Source organism: Xyrauchen texanus, chromosome 39 (genome assembly GCF_025860055.1).
Source record: "Xyrauchen texanus isolate HMW12.3.18 chromosome 39, RBS_HiC_50CHRs, whole genome shotgun sequence".
Lineage (NCBI taxonomy): Eukaryota > Metazoa > Chordata > Actinopteri > Cypriniformes > Catostomidae > Xyrauchen > Xyrauchen texanus.
The window spans coordinates 33,098,565-33,124,761 of NC_068314.1; the positions used below are offsets into that span (position 1 = coordinate 33,098,565).

Consider the following 26,197-nt stretch of genomic DNA (forward strand, 5'->3'; position numbering starts at 1 on the left):
TCCTCGTTTGAATGGGGATTGAACTGTGGTCTCCCATGCAGCTGACACAGCACGTTACCAGTCGTGCCACAAGGGAAAGTAATTGTTGTTGAGCCATTCTAAAAATGTCCGATGGGAGGGCATGTCAGTGAGTCGGCATACTGTTGCCGATCCTAGGGTACCAGCACTTTTGGAAAAGGCATGCCGACTTCACGTGTGATCATGTAGTTTGTGACCTTTTCATACTGTACAAAGAGGGTCTATTGATATGGACGTGGCTCGTTTTTTTATTCTTGTGCTATTGAATGTACACTTTATGACACAAAACCCATTCTGGTCACAATGGGGACCTAATCTATACGTGATTCACTCAAATGAAGTTAACAGCAGCAGTGGGAGGATTACTCTGTAATTTGTAGGATTATTGGCACGGCACTGGGCTGCATTCTAAATGGAGGCCAAACCAACACAGATCGATTTATGGTCAGTACTGATGCTAAATGAATTACCTAAGAAAAGTGACCCACAGTCATTCAGGTGCCTCAGAAAGACTTACTTAATCATTAACACAGAGTGACTCTACTCAGCCTGAACAGAAAATATCCTCCATTTATCCAAACCTCGTTACTCCTTTCTGGCCTTTGCTTCTCCGTAGGTAATTTGAGAAGGCTGTAATCTAGTCTTCAAAGGTAACATACTGAATCAAGCTTTGTCATCCATAAGTTTGGTTAATTTTTTTTAATGCACTGTACAGCATTTGTGTATTGAAAGAATTTGTTGCAGAATCAACAGCATTTGTGGCAAAATGTTGATTACCACATGTTTCGCCTCCTCTTATTTTCTCAGCTAAATCTGTAAAACTAAAAAGTTACAGTGAAGCACTTACAAGGAAGTGATTGGAGCCAATTCTTTGGATGGTTTAAAGTCAAAAATGTAAAGCTTATAATTTTATAAAAGCACTTTTATAAATGTTATGGTTAAAAAAGCTGTTTAAAGTTGTTTAAATCATATTTTTTATGATGGTTTTGGGGTTTATGGTTATGTTGTCATGGCAACAGAGTTGTTAAATTGGATTTAACTTAACACAGTAAAGGTTAGGAAGTGATTTTATCACACTAAATCATGTTAACACAAATATTGTTGAGGTCTTGTGGCTAAATGTTTGAAATGGTGAGTTTTTTTCAACGTTTACAGATTGGCCCCATTCACTTCCATTGTAAGTGCCTATCTGCAACAAAGTTTTTTGCTTTTTTTTAAAAAAGGAGGGATGAAATATATGTTTGTGGCAATCAACATTATGCCACAAATGCTGTCGATTGAGCTTAACTGGTATTGATTCAGGAAAATTCCTTCAAAGACTATTTAAAAGCACTTTGTTTTTGGAGATGTGGCCTAGCCGTTGAGCTGTGGTGCTCATTTGTGTGACCTGAGTTCAAGTCTGGCTGGAATAACAGTGGAAGTAAGATGTTTCTGCAATAAAAAAAATCTGGATGATGACTTAAGCCATGTGCTACAGTTTTTCCACTCTATTGCATGTCACTTAGACTTAGCTGATATCATCCATGCGGCAATTATATACTGGACATAATAATAACGCTGTCTATAATATCCCCTTTTTTTGACATTGCACAGCATTATGTGCCACATCCACAACTGCAGACACAAAATAGAGGATTTTTATGTGCCAACGGCTGAATTTATTCATACTCGAGGACGCAAAGGTGTCTCCATTCTCAGTCTCCTGCTTTTATGTGAGTGCTGCGCTGGCGCCATTCCAGACTGGATTCAGGCGAAAATGGTGTTCAGCTGAGTGTGATAAATAGGGTTCACCCTGTCTTCTACACTGCCTCAGCTCACACAGTTTTCCTCGCCCTCCCTTCCTCCCGGCACTGATCACTCCCATATTAATTCCAACTTCTATATTCACCTGGACAAGCATGTTTTTCAGTTCAACACAATGTAATCTGACATACGGTCTGCCTATGCACAGCAGGCCAAACAAGACCCGGTTGATTTACCCCTCAGTTCGCATAAATGCATCTATCACCTCAGCAGGGAACATATCACCACACTCTCTCATCTCTCATTCGTTCTCTCACTCTCCATCCCTCTTAATGCACATCATTCACTCTAAAGAGCGGTGTTGCCTCTCGAAATGGTATGTCCGGGTTTGTGCTGAAGTTCGCTGAGAGCTTTTTTGACTGATTAATTTACGTATAGTTGAACATTTAAGAGCAGAACTTCTCGTCACAGCGAGCCCATTGTTACCTTCTCAATGGCCATGCTTGCATTTAGAGAGGATTCCAGATTTGCGTTCTTTCGGCCAAAGATGGGAGCTTGTGTCTGAGAGGTACTGAGATACTTGACATTTTACACTGGGTAAAATATAATGTATATGACATCTAATGTTTCATCAAAATATCACACTCAATTCAAGCCATAGACACCTCTTCAGTGCAATGTGAATTTGATTATTATTCAGGAAACTGTCTGTGTGTGTGGTAAGTGCCCTCTTGACGGATTAGGACAGTGGTCTGTCCGTGATTGAACAATCTCCACATCACTTCTGTTGGATTTAGATGTGAAGGATTTTTTTGATGAACAATTTAAGCTCCTGAGAGGCCCACTTTCCAACTGTATAAACCTCTTATGAAATACATTTGCAAGCATAAACTTTTATTATGTGTGCACTTAGCTGAGAAATAAATGTTATATTCTAAAACCCTCTTTATATTAAAGAAGTAGTTCACTCAGAAATTAAAATTCATCATTTAATCATCCTCAGGTCATTCCAAATCAGCAGGACATTTTATTTCTTTTATTTAACGAAAATAGGTATTTTCAAGAAGGTTCATGCTGCTCATTTCCATACAGCAAAAGCTTCATTGTGATCATGTGGCTGCAGAAGAAATCATGTAAACTATTTTGGACAGTCTCTGTTCACCTGATCAGATGCTTTTATTATATACAGCATCAACATTGTGCTAAACTTGTCCTTTTGCGTTCCTCTGAAGATAAAAGTTCCATCGGGTTTGGAACAGCATCACTGTCCTTCTCTGAATATCGCAGCATCGTTTTGTGGTCCGTTCTGCATAACACGGTGGCTCATTTTAGCATATCATGGCACAGCCACTGGCCCGCTAGCCTCTTCCAATGGCAAATCCGCCCCTGATCTGCCCCAAAGTGCATCGGCCCCCCGGGAAAATGCCTGGTATACCAGATTACCAGTCCAGCCCTGGTTGTAGCTTTCTATACGATGTTAAAGGATACATTGGTTAACATTTCTTGTAAAAATACCCTAACCTTATAAAAACATTGACAAGGCGTGTAATTGTGTATTTATTTGATTTATGTTTCATCTGTCAAAGTGTTTCTAACTGTTTTCTTGTTAAGCTGTAGAAACATGACGTAGCTTCATATCCACCTTTTCACTCAACACAGTGTGAATTTGTATGAATGTAACACATCTTAAGAACGTGTTTCACTGCTGTTCGAAAGCTCCTCAGATTGCATCGTTTATATGGATAAATGTTTTCCAACTGAATAGTCTTAACATTAAATGAAACAAATGACAATAAAATGCAAAGTAATCTCTTCAGTAATCAAAATACTTTCTGAATGTAACTGTATTCTGATTACAAATGGTAGTGAAATACAGTTACTTGTTTTTTGTATTTTAAATATGTAATCCCGTTACATGTATTTCATTACTCCCCAACCCTGTCCATCATACTGATACTCCTTTGGAACTGCCTATCATTTTGGCGGATTTTAATTGAAAAACCCATTGTACAACAGCATCTTTTTGCTTTAAAACAGTATTACAGGGGTCAATGTGGCTCAGGTGGTAGAGCGGCTTGTCCACTAATCGCAGGGTTGGCGGTTCGATTTCTGGCCCACATGACTCCACATGCCGAAGTGTCATTGGGCAAGACACTGAACCCCAAGTTGCTCCCAATGGCAGGCTAGCACCTTACATGGCAGCGCTGCTGTCATTGGTGTGTGAGTGTGTGTGAATGGGTGAATGAGTCACAGTGTAAAGTGCTTTGAAAACCGCTAAGGTTAAAAAAGCGCTATATAAGTGCAGACCAATACATATCAATTACAATAATGAGAATTATCAAAAGTAAAACGCCCGTTACGGCAATGAGAACTGGGGAGAAACATTGTCTGTGCAAGCTCGCTATAGTACCATCAGCAGAATGTTTTCATCAAAGTGAAAATCTTCAACTCTTTTATGCTCCTTGTCAAGATTTTCCTGCCTGTCTTCTGTTTTGCGATCATCTCTCTAGTTCTTACTACAGCCCTGTTTGCTGCTTGAGGCACCATGACACACACACTCATGCACATGCTGCTGCTTACCGACCTATGACCTTGTCAGCAGAGTACCAATCTAGAAATAAGAAACAGAGAGAGAGAGAGAGAGAGAGATGCCTGTTAGTTGGACAGGGTTTGAAGACGAATCATTCTCATTTTTTTTGTTGTTGTCATACTTGTGACATCTTTCTCATTTCAGATGCACAGGCACTTGGGTGTTGTTTATGTTGCACTTTATGGAGTGAATCAAAGCATATCATTGTGTGTTCTCTCTGACACTCTTACAGAATAACAGAATTTTCTCACCCTTATTTTGTTTGAAATCCGACTTATTTCCTTCGGTGGAAAAGTGAAAAATCTAAATTTTACCCTCAGTCACCATCTTTTTACCATTTAATACATGTAAATGGTGACTAAGGTTATCATTCTGCCTTGTCCTTTTGTGTACATCTCCTTTTGTGTTACATTGCTACGATCTTGACATGTATTTAAACTAGATTTTTAAAAGATTTCTAATTTGTATCACTTCGGATGATGTGATAAGACTGATAATTCTTGAGAGATGCCTTTAAAGCTTTAACAGTTTCCTCAGTAGGCGCAAAGAGCTCACATTTTGTGACTCGGGTGGACAAACAGAAGAGTCGTTATTATTCAGTCCTTCCCATTTTTTGTGGTTTAGAGCTGGAGTTTTTTAAAAAGAGTTAGTAATTTGAAGGGAGTCTATAGAGTGTGTTGAGCGGCTCATTTGCCTAATCTTGGGAACTAGAATGGAAGCAGGCAGTATAATGAGGAGCATGGCTTTTCTAGGGGTGTGTGTGTGTGTGTGTGTGTGTGTGTGTGGTGGGGGTGGGGGGGGGGGGGGGAGTGTGTCTGGAGCCCAGTCTAAAGTGGGCAAGGGGGAAGGGGACACTCTGAAAGACATGAAGGTATTAATCAGACAAAAGGAGCAAGTCTGAGCAAAGGGAAAACGGTAGCGGAATGGTCAAGCATTTTGCATTTTCATCCCTTTTGTCCAGATCGACAGAGAGAGAGAGAGTTTGATGGAGAAAGAAAGAAGAGAGAGAGCAAGCGAGATGGTGAAGAAAGAGGTGTCATTCTCTGCAGGCTTAGGGGCTCGTCACATAGCAAACATTTGTCCACTTTTTGGAGGGCCGGGGATAGGACTGTAATGCGTGCCATGTGCCATGTTTCATCGGGAGCGAATAGCCCAGAGCGTGGTTCTGCATCGCTGAACGTTAAAGGGCAAACAATTGAACCCCCAATAATGAAACTTCAACCAGAGGTTTTAGTCACTCTAAAATGCATCAAGGACTCTCTGCTTCATGGAAAAATTTAACTAGCACTTTTGCGGCCCTCTCACAGGTACCTTGGTGCTTTTGAAACCAGATTTTTTGGCCTGCCGTGAATTAAGTAGACTGCATCAGGGGCAAATTAGACAGAAAAATGAACTGAAGTGCATTTGCGCATTGACGGCACATGTCAGGCTATGGATTAAGGAGCTGTTATTGTATTTGATTGGATTTTCATGTTCCGTTTCACAGTAGACCACCTGCCCATGTATTTACATCTGATTGTTTAATTAACCCCCATTTCCCATTCACTCACGTTCCCTTGGGACAAAACAAGCTATTCACATGCACACACATACCCGACACCAAAGCATCTGTACCTCAAACCTCAAATGGCAGTTATGTTGTAATGACTTGAGCATTATCCGGCGTAATCTACCAGCAAATTCATCATAATTAATTAGGACAACAATTCTCCTAATTTCTCTCCCTCAAGAGCTGTGCATAGTGTGGCTGGTTATTCGCTCTACAGTACGGAGCTTTGGCAGGACCACGGACATAAATTCCCTCTCTCTACCATTCCTTCAGCATGTGAATGAGCTCCCTGCATCTAAATGTCAGCTCTTCTTTTTGCATTCTTTAAAAAACTAGATTGGAGAAAATGTGGGTGGTGAGTACCCATGCACTCCACAAGAGTGATGCTTTGTGGTTGCTAAGGTGGTCGGAGTGGTTTTTAGTACATTGCTATGAGGTTGCTAAGATGTTCTCAGTGGGTTCTGAGTGGTTGCTATGCAGGGTTAGAAATTAAAGGAAATTGAAATTGAGGGAATTGAGGCTGTGGGCAAAAATATCACCAAAAAGAGGAAAAAATGCACTTGTAATGAATTCTTTTGTTTTTATTTGTAACATCTGATATAGTTCTTAATAATGTATTATAGTCTCAGTTCTACAATACATGGAAGCGCAGCGTAGTTCTAGCGGGAAGACTAGCAGCTGTACATCATCACATCATTAGCTGGGTAACTCCTAGCCAATCGCATGTAAGCCATTGCTTTATAAGTCTGCTCACAATCACATTGCTGTTTCAGTGTGCTAACACGGCAACCTCCACCACCTCACCACCACCAGTTGAGCCCCATCCCACACGGGGGTAGGCTCCTCGCCCCTGCCTCCTATCTCCGGCAGGATATGATGGTTCCGAGTACAACTCCCTCGGACCGCCAGACGGGGCCTACGCCAAAGAGAGACATACATTTCTGTTTTACATTCATCAAATAAATGGCATCTTAAACCTCACTCAAGCCTGCGTGTCTTTCCGATAGAAAAAGCCTATTGTGCGCATGACTGTTGAAGTTTTGATGTCAAATGCAGAGAACAATCCGATGATGCATTGTCAGTTTTTTTAATCCCATAATAGTTGGTAGTTCTCAGCATATTGGTATGCGTGGAAATGTGCTCAATGTTTTTCTGGTCCCTAGTTTCGACATCACTTTTCACCTGTCTAATCATCTGCCAAGCAAAAACCGTCAACTTGATTCCTTAGAAAACACTAATAGCACACAAGGTATGTTATTTGAGGTAGCATTCATATTTTTAGTGCATAAGTTGCTGGACGGGGCATGCACCAAAGTTTAACATATAGTGTTAATTCTTAACCCTTAACACTAGTTAAACTTGCCTTAGTGACCACCACAAAATATGACTTAAATCTCCAAACAGAACTGCATATTTGTCTATGTGATGAGTGACGAGGAGTGTGACTAGGAGGAGGGCTAGGCCGGGCCATGACTACGCCCGGCCCCCAATTGGGCTTATCAGCCGAGGAGAGGGATAAGTGCAACAGGATGCGGCCGTGTGTGCGTTTGTGTTGTGTCTTTTTGTTTCATTAAACAATATTTTGCCGTTCAGCTGGTTCCCGCCTCCTCCTTTAGCATTTTAACCTTGTTACACACCTGTAGGCAAAACTTTTCAACTGTAGAAATCTCAGGTAAATAAGTCATGTCCAAGCGGCAAGGATCAGATTTCATTGTGGGTTTTAGCAAAATGTATGATTAGAGTAAACAATCAGTCACTCTTTAAGTGAATGATTAATTTGAAATAGATAACATGCAACTATAGCCCTGCTAAATCGTCCCACCCCACACTGAATAGCTTATCTGGTAAACAGGTGTTAATGATAAATGCCTGCTGAAGCGCTCACATCATGTTACAAAGATTTAAAGTTAAGCTGGATTGGAGAACGACCCACTCATGTTACTTGTCATTTTCCATGGATGAGAAACCTTTGCATGTGTGCCGAGAAATTCAGTTTCTATCTTTTAGTAGTTTGTCCTTCGTTTGCAGGCTCTTAGATTGTCAAAGTGAGTAAAATTAGGTCAGCTTCACAATGAGGGAAATCCGAGGAGATTCTTGTTTGTTTTCTCAGATTTCTGTTTCTCCAGCAAGGACCTTCCTTCATCAGACCTGCATCAAAAAGCTGCCAAATCCCCTCCCATTACTAAATGAAAAGAGAAATCAGGAGTCTAATTGTACTATACACCCATTCAAGAATAAACATATACATGAAATAAAGAGGTAGACATACAAATACACTTATCGGTGAGCACATGCACACAGATTTGCACACTAGGCTATACTGAGTGGGCTGGCAAATGCACACATCTATGTAGGCACACTCTGCTGCTAAGGGAACGCACTGGAAAAACGATGTCCCCCCACCCCCCCAATGGTAAGTCTAGGGAGTTTCATTTCCAAAGGAATATGGCCATCCATATCGCAAATGATTGCTGGTAGCCGGACATAATATTTCCATTTTGTCACCTTGACTTTTAAATTAAAATCAGCTGCAAAATGCGTAACTTATTCAGCCGTGAGATACACTTGTCATTCCTCGCTTAATATTCATCAGGGAAAGATAATGATTGGAGTATATGGGCTTGGCTGGCATGAGATTGAATTTGCACAAGTACTTAATTTAGAAAACTTAAACAGGTGCCTTTTAAGAAAAACGAAATTAACCCTTTGTGAGGGACCCCCTTCCTGAAATATAAAAAGGCAGCTACTGTATACTTTCATGTATAAAGACTCTTATGTAGATGTTAGAAAAACAGTAAGCATGTAAAAAGTGTATAAATCACAGTATAAAGACAACATTTTTGCTAAATCAAACAATTGGGTTTTATGTTGTCATTGTACTAAAGCCAAAAGAAATTATATAAAAAAACAATATTATCTGAAATGTATTACTTTGTTTTAAGTTAACAGTGTATCTTTTTTCCTACCCACTATTAGAGTAATATTTGACGTATACACCTGAAGACTATCGAAAGCAGAAAGCAGAATGAAACAGTAATGCATGTCAAATAGGGCTGCTCGATTATGGAAAAATTCATAATAACGATTATTTTAACATAAAACTACTACTGGTCTTCACTTTTTCTCTTTTTCTTGTTATGATTGTTTGATTATTATAATGACACACTAGACGGCAGCAGGTCTAAAAGCTTACATTTACACTTACATATTAATACAAATCCACTTTTTTCCCTGCTGTTTATGTTCACTTTAGACATAACACAGAAGTCAGGCCTTTTGAAATGTATTTGACCATTAAGGCACATTAGCATGAGCATTTTCAGAACACATGCACATGTTCAGCACACACACATACTTCAGCCTGTCAATCAAACAGCTGTTACTAGATCACTAGTGTATTATAAAATTACATGCTCTGGATTACATTCAATATGAATATGAACTTTCTATTAAGTGACACAGGCCTAGGTTATCACAAATATAGCTGGTTATTTTTTCGTTATTGACATTTAATCAGTCTGCTTGTTCGGTTGGTCAAGTCAGATTCTCTTTCACTTGCCCCTTCAAAAATCCACTTGTCCCACACAAGCATTAACGTTGAGCCCTAATTAAATTTTGTATTCGATATTATCCGATAACAATTCTTTCTTCTGCAGTATAGCTCTTAAAGTAAATGTATGTTGTTTTAAAGGAGTTTCAGATCATTTGGAAGACAAGCCAAAAAAGACTCATCAAAAATTTATTTTGTTCCAGTGTATAATGGGCTAAGTCTACACTCTCTCTCACCTTTATGTTCACTTCGATCCATCATTAACTCACAAATTTTTTTCTCTTGTTAATAGAGCTGAGTATTGCCGATTTTCTTCATGAATACTAATACACAGTGAATGTGACACGTATATTATTATTCACTATGTTTTGAGCCATCACGTTATAGTCTAGCTGCAGCAAACACGTGCGCTAGTGTGTGCATGAGCCAGGAGAAGATTCAGCCTCTTCCCCGGTCACATCACGCAACTCATTTTATTTTCAGAAATCGCTTCCTTATTATTTGAACTTTAATAAGGGATGCTTTAAAGATATAACGCTGGTGTTTCATTGCAAAACGGATGAAGCGGTTTGTCTCAATTATCTTGTTTTCATAATCGTTGGAAGCCAAAATCGTAATTGAAAATAAAATTCTATTAATCGCCCAGCCCTAATGCCAAATTGGGTAAACATTTTTACACAAAATGGATCCTTAGGTTTTGATTACATAATCGCCAGATTGTGATTATTTGTATAACTGTGATTTTTGTACACTTTAAATTCTAGTCACATATTGCCATACAAATTAGGGAATTTTGATCAAAAATAGAAATTCCATGAAATATGCAGTTTATATGTCTCGTTCAGTGAGAACTAACTGGTTGTTCACATGACATTTTAAATGTAGCCCATATCTGATATGGGTCAGAACAGCTGCTGCTCCTAAATTGACTCGCATGCTTATAAAACTCCCTGAGCATGCATTTAAGAAACCCTGGCATTTTGTTCATAATTATGATAGGAAATGTTACTGTAATTAAATTTCAATTACATTATAATTAGCCTTTATTTTTGTTTTTTAATACAGTTTATTAAATAGAATATCAGCAAGTTATTTATAAATATTTATTGATGGTTTATTAATAGGTCATACTGTCCCAACTTTTTTGGAATTGGGGTTGTACATACCTATGATCCTGAGGGGGGCAAATCCACTAAATCCACTCTTTGTTTAATGTAATTATCATCGAAACTCAAGAATATAATTTTGCTTTTGAGCGAAACATAAAATCAAAGGGCAACAGGAAAAATGACATTACATATTTGTAAGGTAAGAAAACTGTCATTTATAATTATTTCAGGTTTGCTTGTTTGCATTTGCATTATTATTCAGTTTAAGAAATAATGAAACTGTGTACACTGTGCAAGTGACAAAAAATTGTATACGTATCTAATAGGGATGTGCGGAATTTTAAATTCACTGATGTTTAAACACAATTTTTGGAGTTTACTAGTCTAAAAAGAAAGCAACTTTCAGAAATCAGTCAAAACAAAATATCATCAATGTACATTATACAACATGACACACATTTACCATTAGCAAATACAGGTTTATTTATTGAAAACAATTGAATGAATTGTGCAGGACCAATAGAGCAACTCAGCCTGTTCTTAATGGAATTCACTAAATAAAAGTTACTTAACATATTAAAACAGCCAGGACATTAGCCATTAGCCATTGATCTAATATGACTGCTGTTCGGTAAAGGATGTTAACCAATAACAGTTATGATGTATTAATGAAAAAAAGCTATAGGATAGAAAAAAATAGCCCTGTGATGTAGCCTACAATAAACCTAATGTATTCTAAACATGACGTGCAATAAAATATATTTTAATATGTTAAGCTGTCGGCACCTCGTTGAAAATAGCCTACTTAATCAGCAGATAAACAAAATGGCATGCCTAGCCTAAAACAGTCATTGTCTAGACTACTTACTAAAGCATACATTTTTGATGTGCAAAATTAACACGTCAACATGGTCTTGTGAAAGACGGGATTTGACTCACCTGATGCGACAATCCTGCAAAAGCCTGCTCAGCAGAAAAATAACTTACAAGCACACACAGATTTAAAGAAGACTCAAATGTGAAAACATCCATAGGGATATTCAAGCTCAGGATTTGGAAATACGATTCCCGCACCACCACCGAAGTGATTTCTACAGCTACTTTGCTGAGTTTGCTTGTCAAGCGAGAGGACATTTTCCTGTGTGCGCCACGAGGGAGAGAGGGAAGATGCATGCGCAGCCTGACGTGAAATGAAACTTTGTATCTGCTCCAGATATCCTCTTTTTAAAATAATATTTGTATTATTAATTCTATTTAAAATGTGTAACATTAATATGACTTAAGCGCAGCCTCTGGAAATCGTTATAGGTAAACGTAAATGTGTAAACAGTTTGATGGGAACAATATTAATTGACTAGTAATTCCAGTGTCGACTAACAGCATCAGAGCCGTTAAGTCGACTAGTCTCAGACATCCCTAGGATCCATTTTTTTCCCACACATAAAAGTGGTCATACAGCAGATCTTTGGCATGTGTGTAATAGTTTTTTTTTTTTGGGCCACATTCAGTGTGAATGCAGCCTAACAGTCAGAAATTCTCTCTGCTTCTTGTTGACATTGGATAGGCTGACATATCTTTGAATAATGTGTTTGCAGAGGTTGTGAACTATTGAAGCGATGGGGGTGGTCGCAGTTACTTTTTAAAATCAAATGTTGACAAGCAAAGCTATTAAAGAAGTGTCTCCTTTTAAATGACATGCATATTAAAATATTTTGGTTTAAAAATATTTTTGAGTGTTTTGGTATAACCACTTTTGCAGTTTGAAGCTCTTTTTACGCAATTAATTACTTCGTGCATTGTTCGATTTGCAAAAAATGAGTCTGACAGTAACCTCGCTGCATTAATCACAGTAAATTACACAGAGGAAGGCACAGCTCAGAGACTCAATTAACCTCTGTGCCTTCATCATAATGCTGGCCTTGTCAGTGGTTATTCAGTACAGACACCTTTGCTTGTCACTGGGGAGTGGGCCCAGCACATGGTGTGATGGCAAATGCTCCATAAAACCAAACCACCAGTCCTTCTCTCATGCGCTGGACCTGGCTGACCCCTGAGCTTATTTTCTAGTTGAGTGGGCTCTTATAGCGTGGTGTTACTTGATTGTCGAGGAACCCAAGATGATGTAGGCAGGTTAATTTTTGATGGAGGAAGACGTGCTAGAATGCAGTTTCTGATATTTTTTGCACGGATGAGGGTTAACATTTACCACTACAGTTTTATTCTACTGCATCTTCATAACAAGAACGTGGACTGTGAAAACAAACCATCAGTTTTTCTGTCTGAATGCTGACAGTGTCTAGCCTTGCATGTCAAACGAGAGCCATGGCACGTTTCTTCACATCCTTTCTTTTGTTTATTTGTTTTGATACACAGACACACTTACACATACAGTACATATACAGTACACACAATGATAATAAACAAAAGCAGGAAACACAGGCCATACATATAAGTGATGACCTAGCAACAGATCTCTCCGAGAAAGACGCTTAATTGTTTGTTTTGGAGTCTATGGTCACTTATTGATTTATGAAGTCAGTCATTACGTGCTTTTCAGCTGACAATGGAATGTGTGGCTTCTTCCGTAGCCCCTGAAAGATTCTTTATTGTTCAGATTCTCAACTTGTTATCCTGTCTCTTTAAATATCTCATCCTAAAAGTTGGCACCAAAACCCTCATCTTGTATTCCAGCCGTGCACACCCTGTTACGACAGGAATGCGAGGGACTGGGCGACGGACCAAGGATGCTGTTATAGGGGATATCAAATTAGTGTGTCTAAGCCTTGTAGTCCCATTTCAAGTTTTATGTAGCAGTTTTGTATTGTTATTTTGAATTTACAACATACTTTATGGACTACGGTTTAGCTGACAGTGCAGCGGAGACTGTAAATTGTGAAGGGTTTGATTGTAAACAAGGTAAAACAACACAGAAGACCTTGATGGAGATTTTCAAAATTAGAATAAACATTTTCTGTTTTCATTGCGCTTTTTAAGGGGACATGAACCTCAGATTGCCATGATTCCTCTCTGGCCATGAGGATGTTGTATAATTCTTTATTATAGTAATTTTTTGCACATAAACCCATAAGGTAGAGACAGCATTGTTAAAAGTTTCTTTTGCATTTACCTTTATCACAAAGATGTCTCAATGACCCAAGAGAAACTGATCACATGACCAGACATATCAAACATAAGAGTGCCCGCCCACTTTTTCAGCTGTCTTGGTTCCAGAAGTGTTTTTCCCATTAATTTATTTTCCATATGGAATTCATAAAGTCCTTCAAAAAAGAGTTGTAAGTCATGCAACAAATCAAACAGCTCTGAGGTGAATCACGACATTACAAAATTTGATTTGAAGCAAAAAAATAAAAGGTACAAGACATCTCTCGTGAGGGAATGGACTACAGTACCATTAAGCGTTGCGAATGATGTAATCAAATTATTATTATTTTTAAATAATATAAAAACTATAGATAAAATATTCAAGGAATCTGGTCAAATCTCGTTGCGTAAAGGGCAAGACGAAAACCTCTTCTGAATGCGCATGATCTCTGATCCCTCTGACATCATACATCTGTATTGGATATCATGAACATGGGCTTGGGATAACTTGACTAAACCTTTGTTAGTCAACACCACTGCATCCACAGATGCAAGTTAAGACTTTACTATGCAAAGCAGAAGTCCTACATCATCACTGTCCAGAAGCGCTGTCAACTTCACTGGGCTCGGTCTCATCTTAGATTGAAAGTAGAACAGTGGAACTGTTTTTTGGTCCGATGAGACCACATTTCAAATAGTTACTGAAAAACAAAGCTGTCATGTTCTCCAGGCCAAAGAGGAAAAGGACCATCCAAGCTGTTATTAGCGTCAGGTTCAAAAGCCAGTGTCTATATGTGCCAGGGGTGTGTCAGTGCCCATGGAATGGGTAACTCACACATCTGTGAGAACACCATGAATGCAGACAGATATGTGCAAATTTTTGTAGCAGCAAATACTGCACTATATTTTCCAGGGACACCCGTAATTTCCAGCAGGACACCTTCAAACCACATACTGGCAGAATAAGCAGAGAGTGCGGGTGATAGATTGGCCTGCCTGTGGCCCTGACCATCTCCATTTGAGAATGTGTGGTGCATTATGAAGTGCACACCATCGGCAATGAATACCCTTGTGCTTCTGAAGACCTGCATAATGGATGATTGGGGGAAAATGACACTTTCTAAATTTAACAAACTTGCATCTTCAGTGCCTAAATGAGTGTTATTAGAAGAAATGGTGATGTTTCACAGTGGTAAACACTGCAGCAGAAGCATTAACCGTCGATGAACAACCTCAGAGCTCACGCTAGGTTTGTATTTTAAGGTTTATAATTCAGTTTGCCCAAGGTGAAAAAAAGGAGTGGGATTTTAACTTCTGGAACCAGGCTGTTGTATTCTTTAGCATGATTAACACAAAAAGGTCCTTTCAAAACGCTACACTAACCTTGCTAAATTAGCATACATGTGAGCACATACACCTGTGCACATATTGTATAAAAATATGGATAGTACGCATGGTTGCGAATGGATACTCATGAAGCATGCATTTTTAACAAGCCTTAAACTTCCTGTGGGCCAAGCGAATCCCCCTAGCTGGGAGCATTCGCTTTCTCTCTCCACCCCACCAGTCCCAGCATACACAGGCATTCCTCGTGGATCACTGCTCTTGCCCCCTTTATTCCCATTCTGTGGCTGCGCCGACACCTGTTCCGCCACTCTCCCCCCAGCTCCTCATTAACAGCGTGTGATATAAATGGGAGGTGAACGCTGGTAAATGATGGCCTCCTTAAAGCTCAGCGCGTCCACATGCAGACCTGATTTGCATGCCAATCCACACTATTTTCTCCCCGGCATTTCCCAGGCCACTGCCCAGACAAGCCAGTGAATTGAACCCTCTGTCCCTATCTGTCCCTGCTTTCTCTTCCCTTGTCCTTTCTTTTCCTCTCTGTCTCTCTCTGTCCAGCTGACCGCGTGCACCTGGGCGTGATATGTGTGCACTGAATCGCTCAGTCATACTGGTCGCTTTCTGCTCTGTGCCTGTTTTCTTCCTTTTCCTTTTAACCATCATTATGTTCAGTTGAGGGGCATAAATCACTCGTCAGCTTTGTTGAAAATCATACAAGGTGCCGGTGCTCTGGCATTTGGCATACATGCGTGGGTGTATCTGTTCATGTGTGCATCTGCGCATACATGCATGTGTTTGTGTAAGTAGGCAGAAAAAAGCTGTCTCTCTACTAGGACTGGGCGACAAAATGATATTGAAATGTATCAAAAGATATAGAACAGAGGCATATACTGGATAGATATTTAAGCAGTATGGCAAAGTTATACACACAACTAGCTAACTGAATCACAGTCATGAAATCAGCCGGTTAGGAAGCTGGTTATCCAGCTAATACTGTGTACCAAACAGAACAGCCTTGACAATGCAATACAGCCATCAACACCATTGCTGTTTATTTATGTAGTTATATTAAATGTCCATATTGCTGTCACATCTGTTAACTTTCAATCCATCTTAGAAATTTAATGCAAAAGGGGTCACACACACTTTATGTAGGATTAAATCCTGAGTATACAGTACTTCAATCAGGAAGACTCGCAGACTTGAGTGAAATTTAAGATGCCATTTATTTGATGAATATAAAACAGAAAAATAATGTCTCCCTTTGGCGTAAACCCCGTCTGGCGGTCTGAAGAAGTTGTACTCGGAACTGTCATATCCTGCTAGGAGGCAGGGGTGAGGAGCCTACCCCCATGCAGGACGGGACTCAACTGGTGGTGGTGGGGTGGTGGAGGTTGCCATGTTAGCACACTGAAACACCAATGTGATAGATTGTGAGCAGACATATAAAGCAGTGGCTTACATGTGATTGGCTGGAAATTACCCAGCTAATGGTGCGATGATGTACAGCTGCTAGTCTTCCTGCTAGAACTACGCTGCGCTTACATTTCTTGAACTTCATTGGTAAAGGTAGCTTACCCTGTGGAGCTTACATTTAAACAATACTTTAATGTTTGCATTCATTCTTGAGGCCTAAAAATGTGGAATCCATTTCCTCCCCATTCATAGTATGACATTTATACCGTTATAAATGACTAGATGGAACGATAGGAAAAAAAATATACATATATTATGATAATATTTTTGGCCATATCACCCAGCCCTACACTTTAATGCCCAGCCCTACTCTTTAATGTGTTTAAAGCACCTGTTGATAACAAAAACCAATAGAAACATAGCTATAACATTGCAAACATTAGAGTGGCCATTAAAGGGATCATTTACTCACCCTCATGTTGTTCTGAACTCATGCAACTTTCTTTCTTATGTGGAAACACAAAAGGAGACATTAGTTAGAACGTTAGCCTCAGTCACCATTCACATTCGTTGCATTTTTTCCGCTCAATGAAAGTGAATGCTGACTGAGGCTAGCATTCTGCTGAACATTTCCTTTGAGTTCCACGAAAGACAATAAATAACGTGATCACATGAGAACTCGTATGTGCTCTTACGTAAAGTGTGGTTCTAGCAAACATACGTTCTCTTACTACAGAAACGTACAAATGTTTACATGTACTGTTTGAATTGATTAATATTGATTAATTCATAGAATTAATCAGTTAAATACTTTTAATTTATAATCAATGAGATTAGTTAAATAGTTGATATTATTGGGTTTATTATCGGGTTTTATATCCTTATGGGGGACATTTGGTCCCCACAAAGTAAAACACGCTCACACGCACACACAAACGCACACACACACACACACACTCAATTCAAACTCTTTTTCTCGCTCACTTCCTGTCTCTGTCTATTTTGAGGAATGTTGGCATTAAAAACATTCTTAAGAAATGACCACTTCTTTAAAAAGGCTACAGAGCCCTACCCCTGTGTCCTGTAGGAACACAAAGACTGCACTCCCTCATGTGTGGTATTGTCTGCTTAAGGGCTTTTTCCTGCAGTAGATGCTCTATGAATATGGGAATGTAACACAAGATAGAAGAACTAAAGTCTTTACTTCAAGATCTGCTTCTCAGGTGGAGCTTGAAGACAGAGTGTTAAAAAGCCACAGGTACATTTTGTTTCTTATTTTGAAACAGCTATTAAAAAGAATAAATATTAGATATCATGTTTTAATGCTGAACAAAAATCAATGCAATTAAAGTAGTCTCCATTTATGAAACTTCACGTGATAGGAGAAAGGTGTCCCGAGTTGTTCTATGCAGGCTACTCAACCTTCCAGGCTCCGATTAGGTTGGGGGTGAGGTTAGGGCATCTGCTGCTTGCCAGGAACAAACCCAGGCACCTTTGTACAATGGGCAAAATTCAATAATATTTTTTTCCCACTTTTTGTGGCTAAAGTTGCCATATGTAAATGTTCAGGAGGTACACACTTGACTCAATTGCACATCCTAGCACAGAAACGGATTGTGTGGACGCATGCCCAGGCATCATAAACCCGGGATTTACTTTATGGAGAATGAAGACTTCAACTGCAAGCGGTGAACCAGTTGTGAGATATATATATATATATACACACACTACCGGTCAAAGTTTTGAAACACTTACACATTCTTTATTATATTTTTTTTTCTTCACATTTTAGAATAATAGTAAAGTCATCAAAACTATGGAATAACATACACTCACCTAAAGGATTATTAGGAACACCTGTTCAATTTCTCATTAATGCAATTATCTAATCAACCAATCACATGGCAGTTGCTTCAATGCATTTAGGGGTGTGGTCCTGGTCAAGACAATCTCCTGAACTCCAAACTGAATGTCAGAATGGGAAAGAAAGGTGATTTAAGCAATTTTGAGCATGGCATGGTTGTTGGTGCCAGACGGGCCGGTCTGAGTATTTCACAATCTGCTCAGTTACTGGGATTTTCACGCACAACCATTTCTAGGGTTTACAAAGAATGGTGTGAAAAGGGAAAAACATCCAGTATGCGGCAGTCCTGTGGGTGAAAATGCCTTGTTGATGCTAGAGGTCAGAGGAGAATGGCCCGACTGATTCAAGCTGATAGAAGAGCAACTTTGCCTGAAATAACCACTCGTTACAACCGAGGTATGCAGCAAAGCATTTGTGAAGCCACAACATGAACAACCTTGAGGCGGATGGGCTACAACAGCAGAAGACCCCACCGGGTACCACTCATCTCCACTACAAATAGGAAAAAGAGGCTACAATTTGCAAGAGCTCACCAAAATTGGACAGTTGAAGACTGGAAAAATGTTGCCTGGTCTGATGAGTCTCGATTTCTGTTGAGACATTCAGATGGTAGAGTCAGAATTTGGCGTAAACAGAATGAGAACATGGATCCATCATGCCTTGTTACCACTGTGCAGGCTGGTGGTGGTGGTGTAATGGTGTGGGGGATGTTTTCTTGGCACACTTTAGGCCCCTTAGTGCCAATTGGGCATCGTTTAAATGCCACAGCCTACCTGAGCATTGTTTCTGACCATGTCCATCCCTTTATGGCCACCATGTACCCATCCTCTGATGGCTACTTCCAGCAGGATAATGCACCATGTCACAAAGCTCGAATCATTTCAAATTGGTTTCTTGAACATGACAAAACAAAACTAAGGTAGTAAAACAATGGTCTTCTCAAGGAATCGGTGCACTCAAGGACTGTTTTGATAATACAGACTGGTCTGTTTTTAAAGAGTCATGTTGTGATCTTAATGAATTTACTGAGATGGTTAATGCCTATATTAACTTTGTTGAAAATGTATGTGTGCCTACAAAGTCAGTGATTGTGTACAGTAATAATAAGCCGTGGTTTAATAGAGAGATAAAACATCTATGGAAAAATAAACATAATGCCTATAAGAGTGGGGATAGGGATCTATATAAGGCGGCTAAATATGACTTTGAGGCAGCTGCTCATAAGGCCAAGACTGACTATAGGCACAAGTTGGAAAGCAAACTACAGGTTAATGACAATAGAGGGGTATGGGAGTGTCTGAGGCAGATTACTAACTATACTAGTACAGCGCCAGTGGTCAGTGATGATTCTAAGCTGCCTGACAGTCTTAATGAGTTTTACTGTCGCTTTGACAGAAATTATGTTGACGACATCACACAATCGATGAACATCAAAACCCCCAGCCCTCCTTTTGTAATAGAGGTGGATGAGGTTAGGCTTTTATTACGAAAGCAGAACTGCAGGAAAGCTGCAGGTCCTGACCTCGTATCCCCTGCCACTATCAAACATTGTGCAGATGAATTAGCCCCAGTTCTCACAGACATATTTAACTGGTCCTTGAGGGAATGTACTGTTCCCCAGTGTTTTAAGTCCGCTGTCATAATTCCTGTGCCCAAAAAACCCAATATAATTTGCCTGAACGACTACTGACCTGTAGCACTAACATCTGTTATAATGAAAATCTTTGAGAGAATAGTTTGTAATCATCTGTCCAGTGTGGTCAGGCTCGACCCCTTTCAATTTGCCTATAGGGCAAACAGGTCTGTTGAGGACGCTGTATCCCTATGTCTCCATTCCATTCTACAGCACCTGGAGGTCAAAGGCAATCATGCAAAGATCCTTTTTATAGATTATAGCTCTGCTTTTAACACAATTTTACCCAGCAAACTTTTTCTGAAACTCCAACAAATCGGGGTCCATAATTCTTTATGTTACTGGATCTGGGATTTTCTGGTGCAGAGAACACAAGTGGTAAAAATAGGCAATAACATCTCTAATGTTAAGCATATTAACACTGGAGCCCCTCAGGGGTGTGTTTTGTCACCTCTTTTATATTCAATATACACAGATGATTGCACATCACACACTGAATCTGTTAAAATGTTTAAATTTGCAGATGATACAACAATAGTGGGGCTCATTTCTGGGGATGACGATGTTGCCTATAGGAAAGAGGTCCTCGCATTGATTGAATGGTGTTCCAACCACAATTTAGAGTTAAATGTCTCCAAAACTAAGGAGCTAGTGGTTGACTTCCGTAGAAGGGGGAAGTTGTCCTAGCCCCTGTACATTAATGGGGAGGTGGTGGAGCGGGTGGACAGTTTTAGGTTTTTAGGTACTACGATGTCATCATCTTTAAAATGGGATGATAACATAACTACCATTACTAAAAAAGCCCATCAGAGGCTTTTTTCCTTCGACAGCTGAGGAAATTTGGAGTTGCTTGCAAGGGTACCTTGCAGTTCTACCAGGCTGCCATCGAGAGTGTCCTTACTTTTTCTATTACTGTCTGGAATGGCAACTCTACTGTCCAGCAGAGGTCTCAGCTAGACAGGATAGTGAATACAGCCTCAAAAATCATTGGCTGCAAACTCTCCCCAATCTGTGAGATCTATGAGGCCCGTATTCGTCGCAAAGGCCTTAGAATCCTACAAGATGACACTCACCCTGCCAACTCCCTTTTCTCCATACTTCCATCAGGAAGAAGGTTAAGAGCTATTAAGACAAAAACCTCCCGCTTCCTCAATAGTACATATTGCAGAGCTATAAAATCTCTTAACAGCCCTCAACCCATGAACCAGTCACTTATGGAAAAAAGGCTCTCTTAACGAGTCTGCAGTATTTGCATATTTTTGCATTATTGGCACTCCTTTTTTTATAGTGTTTTATTATACTTTTTATATATTTTATGACAACCATCAGTGTTTTTTATCGATTCTATCTATCTATTGTAGAGTTGTGGATTTGCGCTCTATTCATATGTAATTGTCACTCCTATCTGACATCAGCCACTATAGTATCCTGGACTGTCATCCAAGTACGTGGTGAACGGTGTGTTCCTTTTACTTTTATCTGTCTGTGTTAAGTGTCATCCTGTAGGGGATATCGTTGTGTATATAATTGTTCTATGTCTTTGGTTGCATTTTGTTGTTATGAGCACGCTGAAGCAAATCCCTAACAACTTGTACTGAGTTGTATGGCAATAAAGTATTGAATCAAATGAATCAAACAATGAGTTCACTGTACTAAAATGGCCCCCACAGTCACCAGATCTCAACCCAATAGAGCATCTTTGGGATGTGGTGGAACGGGAGCTTCGTGCCCTGGATGTGCATCCCACAAATCTCCATCAACTGCAAGATGCTATCCTATCAATATGGGCCAACATTTCTAAAGAATGCTTTCAGCACCTTGTTGAATCAATGCCACGTAGAATTAAGGCAGTTCTGAAGGTGAAAGGGGGTCAAACCCAGTATTAGTATGGTGTTCCTAATAATCCTTTAGGTGAGTGTATATGGGACTATGGGAATTATGTTTTGATTAAACAAAATCCAAAATAAATCAAAACTGTGTAATAGTTTAGCATATTCAAAGTAGTCACCCGTTGCCTAGATTTTGCAGACATGAACTCTTGACATTTTCTCAACCAACTTCTTGAGGAATCACCCTGGGATGCTTTTTAAACAGTATTGAAGGAGTTCCCATCTATGCTTTTCTTTATTAATTTGGTCCAAGTCATCAATTTCAAAAACTTTTTTTTTATTACATTTTAGTTTTATAATAAAATGAATTAATCTGTTGGCACAATTATATTTTTGTCTACAAAACTCATTTCAAACATTTAAACATACGCCTTCAGATCAAACGATTTTTAAGATCATGAGAAACATTTCAGTCAAGTGTTTCAAAACGTTCGACTGGTAGTGTGTGTGTGTGTGTGTGTGTATGTATATATATATATATATATATATATATATATATATATATATAGACTCTGATATGATGTTTTATATTTAATTTAATGGTCAGTATTCTGAGTCTCTATTAAAATATTGGCAGAAGGGTATAATTGTCATAAACATTACCGGTGAAATTTTGTTGGCGGTGTAGCAACTACCTATAAATCCACTATATGCTCAGTTTTAAAGCTGTCATTTATTCTGAATAAGCAACTGGCATCACATTTGTTTCTGAAGGTGATAAACAATCGTTCACTTCAAACAGAGTACATAAAGCTACAGTATATTATGAAGCGCAACTGTAAGTGAGATGTCTTGATGGTTGAATTTGTTTAACATATACACCTTAAACTTTTTTACTTTCTTTATTCCTCAATGGCAAGATTAAAATGTGGTCAAACTGGTTTGAAATGGTATATGTTTCTGTAGCTTGGCAATTGTAGCAGACTGTGTACCCAGATAACCCTTCTCTCCCTTGCTTCGTCTCTGATAAGGCACCTTATTTGATTGCGTTGCTGTGCTTCGCCAAAACAATGTTGGTTTTGTCTCTTTCTTGGATGACTTTGTTAGCCATTTGTTATTGCCAGACATTACTGACAGTTTTATTGCGGTCCATCATTCATTAGCAGAAGAGGGTGTAAAAAGAAAAAAATATACACCCTAATAAATATGCATGGTATGCCATAATAAGGGTTTATTAGCACATTTTAATCTTTGAAATGCTTTGAAGTTAACACAGGATTTAATTGTTTGCATTACGCATTTAATCTGTGCGGTGTTTGAGCACTAAACATTAATGCTATTTGATAAAGTGTTGATGCCTCTCAAGGTGCGATTGGCAGTCAAAACACAGATCTTTTCATGCCTCTTGGTAGATAAGCAAACTAAACCTCTAAATCACCTTATGTGACTGTAATCGACCGCGAGCAAACACTGAGGAATGTAAACGAGGGGCAGTAGGCCGTTCCAAGCAACAGAACAAAAAGAACATAGACTCCAGACTTTAAACAAGCCAACACAATGTCTGAACATTACACATGTTTTAAGCAAACGATTATGTGTTTTAATGTCGAAGAGTAAGTCTGCCCTCTGCTAACTCTTTTATAGGATAATTTCAGGTGACAGAGAGTCTTGACAGACAGACTTGTGCCTGTTTCTTCTCAGGGGAAATTTCTTACCCCTGCCCTTCCTGGCAATCACTTTCCCTAGTATTTTGAAACCCTGTTTTGTTTGCACGGCTCTCTGTCAGCTTGCAATATTATACCACTTTCAAGATTGCCTAAACTCAAGTCTGCTCTCAGAAAAGCTGTTGAGCTGCACAAGTCTCCTCCAGGTGATGGGTGAGCTCAGTTCTGAAAGGCTTCAACAACTTGATCGCTTAGAAGTACCGAATCTGAGTGCACTTGACTGACCCCTCATCACAGGAGCAGCAGACCTACTCCAGCATACACAGACGTCCAAAATCTGATCCTGAATTATAGAGGTGTTTGCCATGTGCAAGATCTTAACTCTTGATTCGTGCCATTAGATACGCAATGAGGCTCATCAGTTTTACGACTGATTAGATTCACTGATGTCTGATGGTCTTTTAACTGTCTAGGATTTGAAGATCAAGCAGCATTCTCTTCATATGCGATTTTTGGTTCCAATTCATTACGTCACAAGTCCAAAGTAATTAAAGAAACACAAGCTTTGTTTGTCTTGGATGACACTTTTATGATATTGCAAAATATTTGTGGGGTTCGATTTCACGTGGGTGCTGTGTTCCTCAGCTGTTAGTCATTCCGTCCTAGGGAGTTTACGTACCGAGACTCATCAGTTAAGGGGCTTCCAAGGAGAGTTCCTGATAAATTTGCTGTCCTACGTATTGTGTTTCCCTCTCTGCAGCTGCACCGAGGTCCAGCCCTGAAATCCTGCACGCTCATGGGCCTCTTTCTTCACTTCTGTTCCACAAGCATTGAATTAGTGCTAGACATATAAGAGCCCTCAATGGGTTTAAACTCTCTGTCATTGGGATCAAGTATCTAAGCAAAGCTAAAGCTAGTTTCTGTTCAACACAGTGGGGCAAAGTGGTGTAACAGGTTACTCTAATGTCCTGGAGCCTGCAGCACTTTTTGTCTGTCGTTTCCCGAATTGTGTTTGGGTTTGGTTATTGACGTCTGGGTGGTGCAATGGGCTAGTGGACGCATAATGATCCAATGCATGTGGTCTGCAGCGGAGGCTACCCTGGAGGCTGTTGTTGATAGTTCCCAGAGGACCACAGGGAGTCATAACTCATCCCACAAGGACGAGCTAACCCATTGGCCTGGAATCTGCAGCAAGAGATTGCTTTTTCTTTTCCCTTTAAGTGGTCATGGGTGGGAAGAGTAATGCTGGTTCTCTCCTGGGGTCAGGGAACATGATGGAGCAGCAACTGATATGGTCTACTCATAAAAATCCCATAGAGATAAATACATCAGTCTGTGTTCTGAATAAGTGCTTAAAGGCACATAGTCATTCTGTCCTATCGCTCTTATCTATAATACTGTTCCTGCGCTCACACTTCCTATCTTCTGGGCTTGTAGCCACCTCATCACACTTGAATATGTGTTCATTTCCTTAATTAATGTCCATCTATGATCACAATGGATAGTGAGGAAAAGCTTGCAATTGATTATGCACTGAAACCCTGGCCTACATGCTGACAAATATCAATGAAGTGTTTTTTGGCAGACAAGTTCTATCGATCGGCATGGCATCATCTCGTCTCGTCAGACCCCTTACAATTTGCTTTCAATGCCTCTGTGCACATCCCACTGTGAATTCAGTCCCGAAAATCTACCAAACCACTTTCAAAGAATCATATTACTATACCTTTATTTTTGCTAAATGAATTTGACATGTAAAATTGCATGGTAGCTCAACTGATAGAGTGCTGCACTTGAGATGCGAAGGACCCGTATGAGGCTTGATGAGCAAAAGTTTCAAAAAATGAGTGCTGGACAAAATAGCCAAAAGTAATTTTGTTGTTGTGGTTTGATATCAATATTTATCTAAATATAGTTATCATTCCATTTATGAGGAAGAAAATGCATTCCATATGTCTGTTAGACCTTAAGAATTAATGTAAACATATTCACAGGGTAACTCTTTTTTAGTTTAGGATTTAATCCTACATACGGTGTCCAGAAGGTGTTAGGTGACCTCTATTCTCCACTATTTTATTGTCTTCAGCAGATGTTTCACACTCCTCGAGGTCATTCATTTTTAAGTTTCCAGCAATGTTCTTCTTCTTCATTTTGGCCCAATGAGTGTCAGCAACGTAATCTAAACATGATGTAACTGCTTTAAACTAAAAGTCATTACGTGACCATGCTATGGATCATGAAAACACATTTACTTTAATAGTACATTAATAAACTGCAATGGTGTTGATGTCAGAGTTGCTGTTGAGTTGAGTCAATAGCTGTATTGCATCGTCAGTGCTGCCTTTCACTCTACTATCTCTTCTCCACCAATAGCTAGTGTGTTGTGGGTGTTCTGGCTCACCATGGCTGCCATCGCATTATCCAGGTGGATGCTTCACAATTGGGGGTGGCTGAGGAGAAACCCCTGTTCACTATGTAAAGTGCTTTGAGTGTAGTGTCAGAAAAGGACTATATAAGTGTACCATTCATTCATTCATTCATTCATTCATTCATTCAGTTTTGTTTGGTACACAACAATATCATATTAGCAGCATAAAATAAATGCAATAAAAATGCAACTGAATCACAGTCATGAAATCAGCTGGGTTGGAGGTATTAGCTGGCTGGCGGCTACCTCGCCCTGTCTACCTCAGTAATGAGGCTAGGTAGCCGCCAGCCAGCTAATACCTCCAACCCAGCTGATTTCATGACTGTGATTCAGTTGCATTTTTATTGACACCTGATCG

The 26,197-nt window shown here is 39.5% G+C and overlaps 1 protein-coding gene across 1 annotated transcript in view; it reads left to right on the forward strand.

The window, feature by feature from the left end:
- The window catches only part of LOC127632504 (ephrin type-B receptor 2-like), a 209,332-nt gene that overhangs the window by 28,229 nt on the left and 154,906 nt on the right, over positions 1-26,197 (forward strand). The window lies entirely within an intron of this gene.